Raw genomic sequence first — 11,712 nt, 5'->3', positions numbered from 1 at the left:
GCAGTTTGTAATACAAAGCATTTTTATTATTAAATATCACTGCAGTTCATTTCATATGTCACTAATTGCACAATAACACTAACACAATCATTTAAATATGCTACGTAAATCAGTCTACAGAGCAACGACCAAGTTTTCAAGTTTACCCACCCAATAACTTGTTTTCAGGTTATTTTTATTTTAAGACCATGAGCTACAAGTCAAAACAAATTCGATATGCTGTAATATATTTAATGTTGTTTAATTTTGCATAAGCAAAGAGCAGTATAGCCTTAATTACACATTTTTAAAAGATTGTGAGAGGTTTCTCGGTTGATCCGCTGTAATTGCACTTAAACACTATATACCTATTCCATTTATAACACTGCAAACTTGACTTCGCAGGCTGGTCATCTTTAAATGCAAAAGGCATTTATTATACCTAGACTGCTGCTGCATATGGGATGTTTCTCTACACAACTGTAAAAGTGCGCTTTTTAGCAATGTCAAAATGAAAGCAAACATTCAAAGGGCTATGCGTTGTCAATTTTAGCTTAATTGTAATCATAGTAATAATAATATTAATGAATAAATTAAAATATTATTTATAGTGTAGCCTACTGTGGGACTGTGCAGTGAACTATTTATTTTTATTAAAACATTTTATTAGGCTACATCTTCCCGAACAACTAATGTGAAAATGACTGGCAGTTGAGTCTCTGCTAAAATTTATTTAACAGCAAATTTCTTCTGCGTTTCTTCCTTTTAGAGCTCAAGAGAGTTGTGTTTAAAGATTTATTTGACCAAAACATGTAATTAATTAAGCTGATCATCTCATGTCACCCACTTTTCTCCCTTGTGAGTTGAGTGCGCCTCCATCGCCGTGTCCACGTTTTATTTTCGGGCGCACCTGACCTGACGCGGGGACCGGATCTCTGGACTATAGGACTAGCTTTAATCTCACAATTTTCATAATTTAATTGCTATATATATATATATATATATATATATATATATATATATATATATATATATATATATATATATATATATATATATATATATATCATATATTTTAAAATATTTAAATGTGTGTTCTAAAGGTTGGAACGACGGGAGAGTTTGTAATTAATGACAGAAATAATTTTAAGTTTTTACTTATCCCCTATGCCCTATTAATTTAGAACAATATAACATTTAAACATTGAATGATTAAAAATAAAAAAGCATTAAGATCATCTTTCTTAGGTGTAATTTGCTTTTTACCTATATTTACAGTTTAGTTTTAGCGATCTTCATATTTACAGTTGTGCTCCCTTTGCAGTGCACTTTAAAAACACTGATGTCATTTTGAACATAGCCTTAAGTTAAAGCTATAGGTGACCTATTATTTAAAAGCGGAATTTATGTTACATCTCCAAAGCTTGTGAAAACAAAAAGCATACGTGAATTCTTTTGATTTATATAGGTTATTTATTAAATATCTGTATGACACGGGCCTGCCGGTTAGAACTTTCTGCTCTGGTTTACAAGTGTCAAATTGTAAAAGTAGACTTTTCTAAAAATAAATAAACAATACCCTACTTATTATTATTATTATTATTATTAATAATAATAATAACAAGAAGAAGAAGAATCTCCATTATCATAATTAATATTATTATTAAAAAAAATTATTTCTAATACACAAAAATAAAAATAATAGTTATTATCATCATAGTCATCATTATTATTATTATTATTATTAAATTATTATTTTTTAATTTCCTAATATATAATAAATATTAAATTTCATTTTATAATAAATCGCCTAGTATTTATTTATTCATATGATTTATTTGCAGAATCTGGGGGCAACACAACTAATTTGTACATGCACCTTTAACGCACCTACTTGATGTTTAACTCTGGGTGGGTCGCCGGTAGATAAGATCAATAGCCATAAATCCGCAATGCATACTCTCATTTTAAAAATCACGCGACCATCATCTTACAATTTTAAATAATAAATAATCTTATTTATTAAAACGAGTGATGAAGCAATGCAGCGCCATTAATAAGCCTAGCCAACTGCAGAGAAACAAAGCAACCATTGCGGCATCCGCAGTAATTACTTTTTCCGAAGTTCAGCTCTTCTTTTTTGCACTTGTTTATTATGCGTTTATTGTTAAAAAATCAATAATGAATAGGCCGACAGGAGTGTATTCTGTGTGTGTGCGTATGTTATCACTGAACAGAAAGTTGCTTTGTCTGTCTGGCAATATTTCGGCTTTTAATCGAATGAAAAGTTAATTTAGATGAGTCAATATTTTTTAAAAAATGCAGTAAAGTAACTTTGACATGAGGCCACACTAGAATCTGGGGTCTGATCTCATCTCGTTCTCTCTCGCTGTCATCCAGACACTTGATACAGACGCCACACAGTCCCAAAACGGTACCAGCTGACAGGTAGAATAGCTGAAGCTTTTGCGAAATCTGTCAAAATACAGCGCTTAAATTAACAGGCATATGTCTTTGAGCCAAAAAAGTCTTTCTGTAGGATATGTAAAAACGCAAGAGCCAGTGTAGAAGTTGTGTCGCCTACTAATTATATTTATTCTAATAAAATGAAAACCAAAATAAACAATTCATTGCATTTTTTGTTTGATAAAAATATACAGAAACGAAAAAAATCAAAGGGTGGCTAGTTTTTATTAATGTGTTTTAATATTAATAAAAATATGCTCAGCCTATTTAAGCTTAATGGTTACACCGCCAATAAATGTCTCAGTCATTTAAAACATGCAATTCATAACACACCAGCAGGGCTGCGTTTCTCAAACAACTCACCACTGCACTATCATACGATGCATTGTTTGGGGAAAGAACTAGTGACGAATGTTTCCCAAAATTCTCTGTCGCTTACCCATCTCTTGAACCACGTTAGTTATAGCGTAAAAGGCCCATATATTTTAAACGGGGAGAAACTACTTTTTTAAAAAAAGAACCCCATCATTTATTTGTGCAAATAATATTGTTTTACAAGCACGCATTTAAAATAAAAATACTAAAAATATTAGTTTTGCCAAAAACATGCACTCGCTTTTTATATTAACTGACATATATATTAATGCCACATATAGATCCAATGTTTCCTTTACTAATATTATTGAGAATGTGACATATACTAAATCAAATCACTTACAAAAGCTAACACGTATTCTATATTCATATATTAATCATATGAATAAATGAATAATGAGGCTATTTATTATAAAATGTATTTTTTATTATATATTAGGAAATGAAAAAAATCCTAATTTAATCATAATATTAATAATACCAATGATGATCATGATGAGGATGATGATGTCTGAAAGATAACATTATTAGCGTGAAAAACAAATTCATATATATTCATTCATATATATATATATATATATATATATATATATATATATATATATATATATATATATTAGCAATAAACTGTAGTATGGTTCAAAAGCATATTTTTACTATAGTTTTTTCATGCGAGTAGCTTACAGTTGTTACGTCAATGGCAGAAAATATATTTCAGTTCAGTAGAAAACTTATTTCTCCTTTGTATTATAGTATCAATTTAAAAAATGCAGATTTCCTTTATGTCTCACATTCATATTTTTTATTTCCTGTTCTCCATCTTGATTTTATGAGTCACCAGAATCTCTTGATTACACCCAAAGTTCTGCTGATAATTTTTTTTTTGCAAGCATTCACTTTAATAAGTCAATAACAGATTATTAATATCAAATTAAAGATCATTTCACCAAGCTCATACCACAGTGCTAAAAAACATGATGCTTTTGATTTATACAACTAACAATCTCCCTAATAGAGCATGTGCTGACTACTGACAATTTGTAAAGGTAAAAAACAATATAAGTACTGTTCAGTAACACTCTTTTTACTAATACGGTTCAAGTATAATTGAATAAGACTCCCAATTTATGAATAGTTAACTGGTAATCTGGAACCTTCAACCTTCATTAAAATATCAATTGTTAAAAAAAGTTATATTACTGAATAAAAAGAGTTAATATATGGACAACTACTATACATTTGTCTTCTTTTGATACACAATTTTAAACATGTGGTTAAAAACTTATCTTAATTAATGGCTTAAAATTATCTTTTATATTTTTTTGGTAGGCCAGAGAAAAAGTTGGCAGGACAAGTAAAAATCTTTTCCTCTGGCCACACCAGGCCAGTAGAAAAAAATCTTAAGTGTTGAGCCCTGTTGACTAATTCTCATTCTCATTAAAATTCAAATGTGCATGGTTTTAAGATATTACTTTCGATTATATATATATATATATATATATATATATATATATATATATATATATATATAATGTAGGTAACACTTTCTTTTACAACCCGCAAAGTACCGCGTTGTTGTAAATGAGGGCGATGCCAACCCTCTTGTGCACCACCAGAGGGAACCATCGCCAGAATTCTGATTCGACTCACGGACTCAAAATCCCATAAGCCCTGCTACCTGGCACTGATTACGGTCCAGGTGCAACTCATCAGCTCTCGTGTATATATACCACACTCACGCTCCGGTTCGTTGCGAAGTCTTGATTTGCCTGGCTGTCATTTCTGAGCGTTCCATACTCCCTGCTTCGGACTGATCTGTGTTTCTGACCCTGTGCTTGTTCTACGATTACGAAAGACATCTGCCTGCCCCTGATCTCCAGCCTGTTATTCTGACCAGTAAGATATCTGCCTGCCTTTGAACTTTTGCCTGTCCCACGTTCTGTCTCCTGGATTGCCCCTTTGTGTTTGTTTGTATGTGTGCTCTTAATAAAGCTTGCAAATGGATTCAATGCCTTCTGACTCATCACAACAGAAGACTTCGCCACTACAGAATCCAGCAGCTTTAGCACAAGTCTCGACTGAACTTTCCGCTCAAGCCACTCAGTTAGCCACCCATCATCAACAACTCACCCATCTAACTTCTCTCACGGAGGAACTGGTGAGAGCTATGCAGCAACTCCGTCATCCGAATCCTGCAGTTACCCCGCCTGCTACCATGACAGCTTCTCAACCAACGCATGTCTCCAATGCTCCGGCTACCGTAAGTCCCCGATTAGCTTTTCCTGAAAAGTTTGATGGGTCACCTTCTCGCTGCAAAGGCTTCTTATTGCAATGCAAACTATTTGTTAACCAACAACCTGCATTATATCCCACTGATTCTAGTCGGGTGGCTTTTGTATGCAACCTGTTAACGGGGAAAGCGCTGGAATGGGCTACAGCGATATGGAAGGAGGAGGAATGTAACTATCCCACATTTGAAACTTTTCTCAAGCAATTTCGGGAAGTGTTCGAGCACCCAGCAGATGGGAGAAGTCCCGGTGAGCAGTTACTTTCTCTTACACAGGGGCGTAACACAGCTGCAGAATACGCCCTGTCATTTCGCACTCTCGCCGCTCAAACTAACTGGGTTGAGGATACACTGAAGACACTATTCAGACGGGGTCTGAATACCAATCTACAATCTGAATTGGCTTGCCGTGACGAAGGAAAGAAATTGAACGAACTCATTGAACTTACCATCCGTCTTGATCATCTGATTCGCAGCCGTAGAAATCATCGCACACAGCTCCATGTTTCAAGTGACACGCCCCCTGATGAACCCATGCAACTGGGTTTCACCCGTCTCACCCATGAAGAAAGAATGCATCGATTGCAAAATCATCTATGCCTGTACTGCGGTCAATCAGGGCACAGGAAATCCACCTGCAGCGTACGACCTCAGACACCAGTTCAATCGGTGAGTCCTTCCCATGTTCCTGCACTTTTCAGTGTACTGATTCCTGTGATTATTAAATTTGATAAAAGAATGATTAATACTACGGCTCTTGTCGACTCTGGATCTGCCGGAAACTTTATATCTAAGAAATTTGCTTTATGTCACGAACTATCTCTCAGCTCATATGATTCCTGTCTTGCAGTGGAAGCACTAGACGGTCGTCCTGTGGGTGAAGGACGCATCCGTATGATTACGAATAAGCTACAGTTACAAGTTGGTGTTCTACACATTGAAGAAATGCAATTCTACATTATTGATTCAGTTAATCATCCACTGGTGTTGGGACTGCCCTGGTTAAGGCGACATGATCCTCATATCTCCTGGAGGGACGGACAGATATTGCAGTGGAGTGAGTCATGCATGAAACAGTGCATCCAGCCCATTCACAAAATTCCATTACGAACCACCAATGTGTTACCTGAACTCGTTGATGAACTAATCCCCATTGAGTACCATGACTTACATGAAGCTTTTAGCAAACAAAAAGCTACTCAACTTCCCCCACATCGACCAAGTGATTGTGCTATTGAGTTAATTCCAGGTTCAAGTCCTCCAACGGGTCGAATATTCCCTCTGTCACAACCTGAGCACAAGGCAATGTCTGAATATATCAACGAGGAATTGGCCAAGGGTTTCATCCGACCTTCTACATCGCCTGCTTCAGCTGGATTCTTCTTTGTAAAGAAGAAAGATGGCAGTTTACGTCCCTGTATTGATTACCGAGGGCTCAATGAAATCACCGTAAAATTCCGCTATCCATTACCCCTCGTACCTCCTGCCCTGGAACAATTAAGAAAGGCTAGATATTATACCAAGCTTGATCTTCGCAGTGCATATAACCTTGTCAGAATCCGTGCTGGTGACGAGTGGAAGACCGCGTTTTCCACCACTAGGGGGCACTATGAGTACACGGTAATGCCCTTCGGCCTGTCAAACTGTCCATCCGTGTTCCAATCTTTTATGAACGATGTCTTTCGGGATATGCTGGATCGCTGGGTCATCATTTACATCGACGACATCCTCATATATTCAAACACGATGAAGGAACATGTTGAACATGTACGTATGGTGTTGCAACGCATGATTCAACATCGTCTGTACGCCAAATTAGAGAAGTGTGAATTTCACCAGACACAGATCGCCTTTTTGGGATACGTCATCAGTGCAGAAGGGATTACCATGGATGATACGAAGGTACAGGCAGTTCAACGATGGCCGTTACCCCAGAATCTCAAGGAGTTGCAGCGATTTCTAGGTTTTGCCAACTTCTATAGACGGTTTATCAGAGGCTTTAGTTCAATAGCCGCACCATTAACAGCCATGACCAAACGAAATTCCCACAAACTATCCTGGTCCTCTGAAGCACGCCAAGGATTTAGCGATCTGAAGACTCAATTCACCACTGCTCCTATTCTCCGTCATCCCAACCCAGACCTACCTTTCACTGTGGAAGTGGATGCATCCAACACAGGAGTCGGTGCTGTGTTATCTCAACGTCAGGGTCAACCATCCAAAATGTATCCATGTGCCTTCTTCTCCCGTAAATTGACCAGCGCAGAACGAAACTATGATGTGGGAAATCGCGAATTACTGGCAATGAAATTAGCCCTGGAAGAATGGAGACACTGGCTGGAGGGGGCTAGTCAGCAATTCACCATATTAACTGACCACAAGAATCTGGAATATCTTCGCTCAGCCAAACGTCTAAATCCCAGACAAGCTCGTTGGGCTTTGTTCTTCACCAGATTCGACTTCATTGTCACCTATAGACCAGGGAGTAAAAACAGTAAGGCAGATGCACTATCCAGGCTATCAGAGGATAAAACTCCAATTAGTGATGAAACCATTATTCCTACGAACTTACTAGTGGCTCCAGTACAGTGGGACATACTTACCGAGATCCAAGAGGCCAACCGAGAAAACAACCCTCCAGTAGACTGTCCGAATCACCTGATTTTTGTACCCAATAACATACGTACCAGATTACTGACCCATATTCATGACACTCCCAGTTCGGGGCATCCAGGCATCACTGCAACTTTGGAGTTAGTCAAAGCCCGTTTCTGGTGGCCGTCCCTCACGAAGGATGTAATTAATTATGTTCAGAAATGTAAAATTTGCCAAAGCACGAAGGCATCTCACCAAACCCCTGCTGGCCTGTTACAACCGCTACCGGTTCCGCAACGGCCCTGGTCCCATATAGCGGTGGACTTCATTACGGATCTCCCTGTTTCCCAGAACAACACAGTCATTCTCACGGTGGTTGATCGTTTCTCCAAGGCTTGTCGCCTAATACCGTTGCCCAAATTGCCCTCTGCCTTTGAAACCGCAGAAGCCCTGTGCAATCATGTAGTTCGAATGTTTGGCTTACCTGATGATATTGTCTCAGACAGGGGATCCCAATTCACTTCCCGGGTATGGTCCGCTCTCTGTAAAAATCTAAATATTAATGTTAGTCTCACCTCAGGGTACCATCCTCAATCCAACGGCCAAACTGAACGTATGAATCAAGAAGTCATTCGATTTCTACGTTCCTACTGTCATCAGCAACAGCACGACTGGAGTCGCTATCTCATGTGGGCAGAATATGCACAAAATTCATTAATAAAGCCAGCCACGGGTATTACGCCATTCAAATGTATTCTTGGCTACCAACCACCCCTGTTTCCATGGTCCGGAGAACCCACTGAGTTACCTGCTGTCACGGATTGGTTGCAGCGGAGTGAGGATGTCTGGAACCAGGCTCACAGACATCTCATGAGGGCAGTCAGGAGGAGAGAGATTCAGGCGAACCGTCACCGACGCCAGGGACCCACGTATCAACCGGGGCAGTGGGTGTGGTTGTCGACACGAGACCTTCGTCTGAGATTGCCCTGCCGCAAACTCAGTCCCAGGTATGTAGGGCCATTCAAAATTGTACGCCAGATTACTCCAGTGTCTTTTCGCTTAGCCTTGCCTAATCATTATCGTATTTCTCCTACTTTCCACATGTCATTACTCAAACCCGCTGGTGGTCCACGAGAGGAGGCGGTTGAGGAGGAATCGGAAACCAGGACCCCTCCACCTGTCATGATCGAGGGCGAGGAAGCTTACCTCGTTCGAGAAGTGCTGGACTCTCGACGTCGGGGTGGCGCCCTCCAATATCTGGTGGACTGGGAAGGGTACGGTCCAGAGGAACGGTCCTGGGTGAATGCTAGAGATATTCTAGACCCAACTCTCACGGAAGAGTTTCATCAAAGGTTCCCAGAGAAACCAGCCCCCCGACAGCGCGGTAGACCCCGGCGTCAGGTGCCTTCTCGCTTCAGGAGCCGCTCGCAGGAGGGGGGTTCTGTTGTAAATGAGGGCGATGCCAACCCTCTTGTGCACCACCAGAGGGAACCATCGCCAGAATTCTGATTCGACTCACGGACTCAAAATCCCATAAGCCCTGCTACCTGGCACTGATTACGGTCCAGGTGCAACTCATCAGCTCTCGTGTATATATACCACACTCACGCTCCGGTTCGTTGCGAAGTCTTGATTTGCCTGGCTGTCATTTCTGAGCGTTCCATACTCCCTGCTTCGGACTGATCTGTGTTTCTGACCCTGTGCTTGTTCTACGATTACGAAAGACATCTGCCTGCCCCTGATCTCCAGCCTGTTATTCTGACCAGTAAGATATCTGCCTGCCTTTGAACTTTTGCCTGTCCCACGTTCTGTCTCCTGGATTGCCCCTTTGTGTTTGTTTGTATGTGTGCTCTTAATAAAGCTTGCAAATGGATTCAATGCCTTCTGACTCATCACAACACGCGTAAGTACAGTGAAATAACGGTGTACTTTTCTGTACATATAATTAACGTTTGCGTAGGTACACTATATGTACAGAAAAGCACACCGTTATTTCACTGTACTTACGCGGTACTTTGCGGATTGTAAAAGAAAGCGTTACCGTCATGGGTGCTGTTGTTTTACAACAGTAATACCTTCAGATTCTGCGCTGCAGTGGCGCCTCACAGCAAGAAGGTCGTTGCTTCGAGCCTTGGCTGGGTCAGTTGGCGTCTCTGTGTGGAGTTTGCGTGGGTTTCCTCCAGGTGCTCCGGTTTCCCCCACTGTCCAAAGATATGCGTTACAAGTAAATTGGGTAGGCTAAAACTGTCCGTAGTGAATGAGTATGGATGTTTCCCAGAGATGGATTGAGACTGGAAGGGCATCCGCTGCATAAAAACGTGCTGGATAAGTTGGCGGTTCATTCCGCTGTGGTGACCCCAGATTAATAAAGGCACTAAGCCGAAAAGAAAATGAATAAATGACTGAATGAATAAATGAATGAATGAATACCTTCAGAGAACATAGTAGTCAGTGATCAACATAAGCAGAGTGTGGTGTAGTCAGAACTGGAACAGAAGTCTAAGCGCACACGATGATGTTTTCAATTGGAGATTCCAGCGAAACTGCCATTAAAAAGTTATAAGAAAAATAACATGTTAATCAGTATGACATCTCACCTGGTATCTACTATTACAAAGTACAATTCCATTAATATAAATGTCCAATCCACAGTATCTGTACCATAAACTAGCCACAATTTTGAGCTCTCTCAGTATATTAAGTTGCATGGTATTTTGTGAGAAATTCAATGATCTTGTTTGGATTGCATTTCCTTGTGAAATTATAAAAAGCTTCATGATATAATTAAAAAAAAATGAATGCGTTTACAAACATTTTTAAAGATACTTTTATGAGTAAACTGCATTAACGTGAATCGAAAGAGAAGGATGTAACGTTAGACAAAATTATTTTTAATAAACAGGAAAAAAACTTACACCAGAACATAGCACAGCAATCAGAAAAAAGCAGACAAGCATGGTTTGTGAACAAAGGAAATCAGAAAAGAATGAAACCACAAAGAATTAACTTGACTAGCGATAGGGTAACGTTAGACAACTTACGAAATAGCAAAGCTTCCCCATTGAATGCTGCTAGCTTCTCTGGCGAGGAGACCATCACTAAATTTACAAACAGAGCAACAAAACCGTGAACCGACAGCGATTCACTTTGTTAGGATTATTACATGTTTAAAAATGTTAGCTCGATGATAAGCACCATTAATGCTATTTGTGAAGTGCTTAATTCTTATAACGTTAAGTTAGCCTTTAACGTTATAGCCGGAGCAATATTTTATGCTCATTCCAAGTCGATTTAACAGATCATCTTATATTTTTACACAGGTTAGAAAGCAATGAAGACATAAAATTAAGTAATTTTGCTGAAATCGCCAAATAAATAACCAAAACAGCTATTATTCATTAGCTGCTGTCAATGACCTCGTCACTACAGGGCGACATAAAAACGTATAAAGTGGTTAAGTGTTCATTAAAAAATTATTATAATGTAAATAGTTACACATCTAAAGTTCAATTCAACATAAATTATAAGTAAAACGACAAATAAAACATGTGAAACGTCGAATATCGTAACTTACTTACCTTTGATTACCGTTCCGCCCGTTGCTTGTGTCCGTTATTTAATTCAAATGACGAGCCCGCGCACGCACGTCACGCTGACTCGCGCAGAAGAGTTCCTGGCTGTGTTCTATTGCCACTTATCCCCGCTACGATCTATTCATTTAGAACATTCTAACATTCAATGTTGGAATTATTGAATATAAAAAAAGCATTAAGATCATCTTTCTTGGGTGTAATTTGCTTTCAAACTATTTTTACAACTCAGTTTTAGCGATCTTCATGTTTACAATTGTGCTCCCTTTGCAGTACACTTTAAAAACACTGATGTCATTTTGAACACAGCCTCATGGCGAAAGCTATAGGTGACCTTTTATTAAAAAGCGGAATTTATGTTACATCTCCAAAGCTTGTGAAAACAAAAAGCATACGTTAATTCTTTTAATTTATAGTAAG

This window comes from Danio rerio, chromosome 4 (assembly GCF_052040795.2).
Source record: "Danio rerio strain M-AB ecotype USA chromosome 4, GRCz13ab, whole genome shotgun sequence".
NCBI lineage: Eukaryota > Metazoa > Chordata > Actinopteri > Cypriniformes > Danionidae > Danio > Danio rerio.
Note: the sequence above shows the minus strand (reverse complement) of the source record.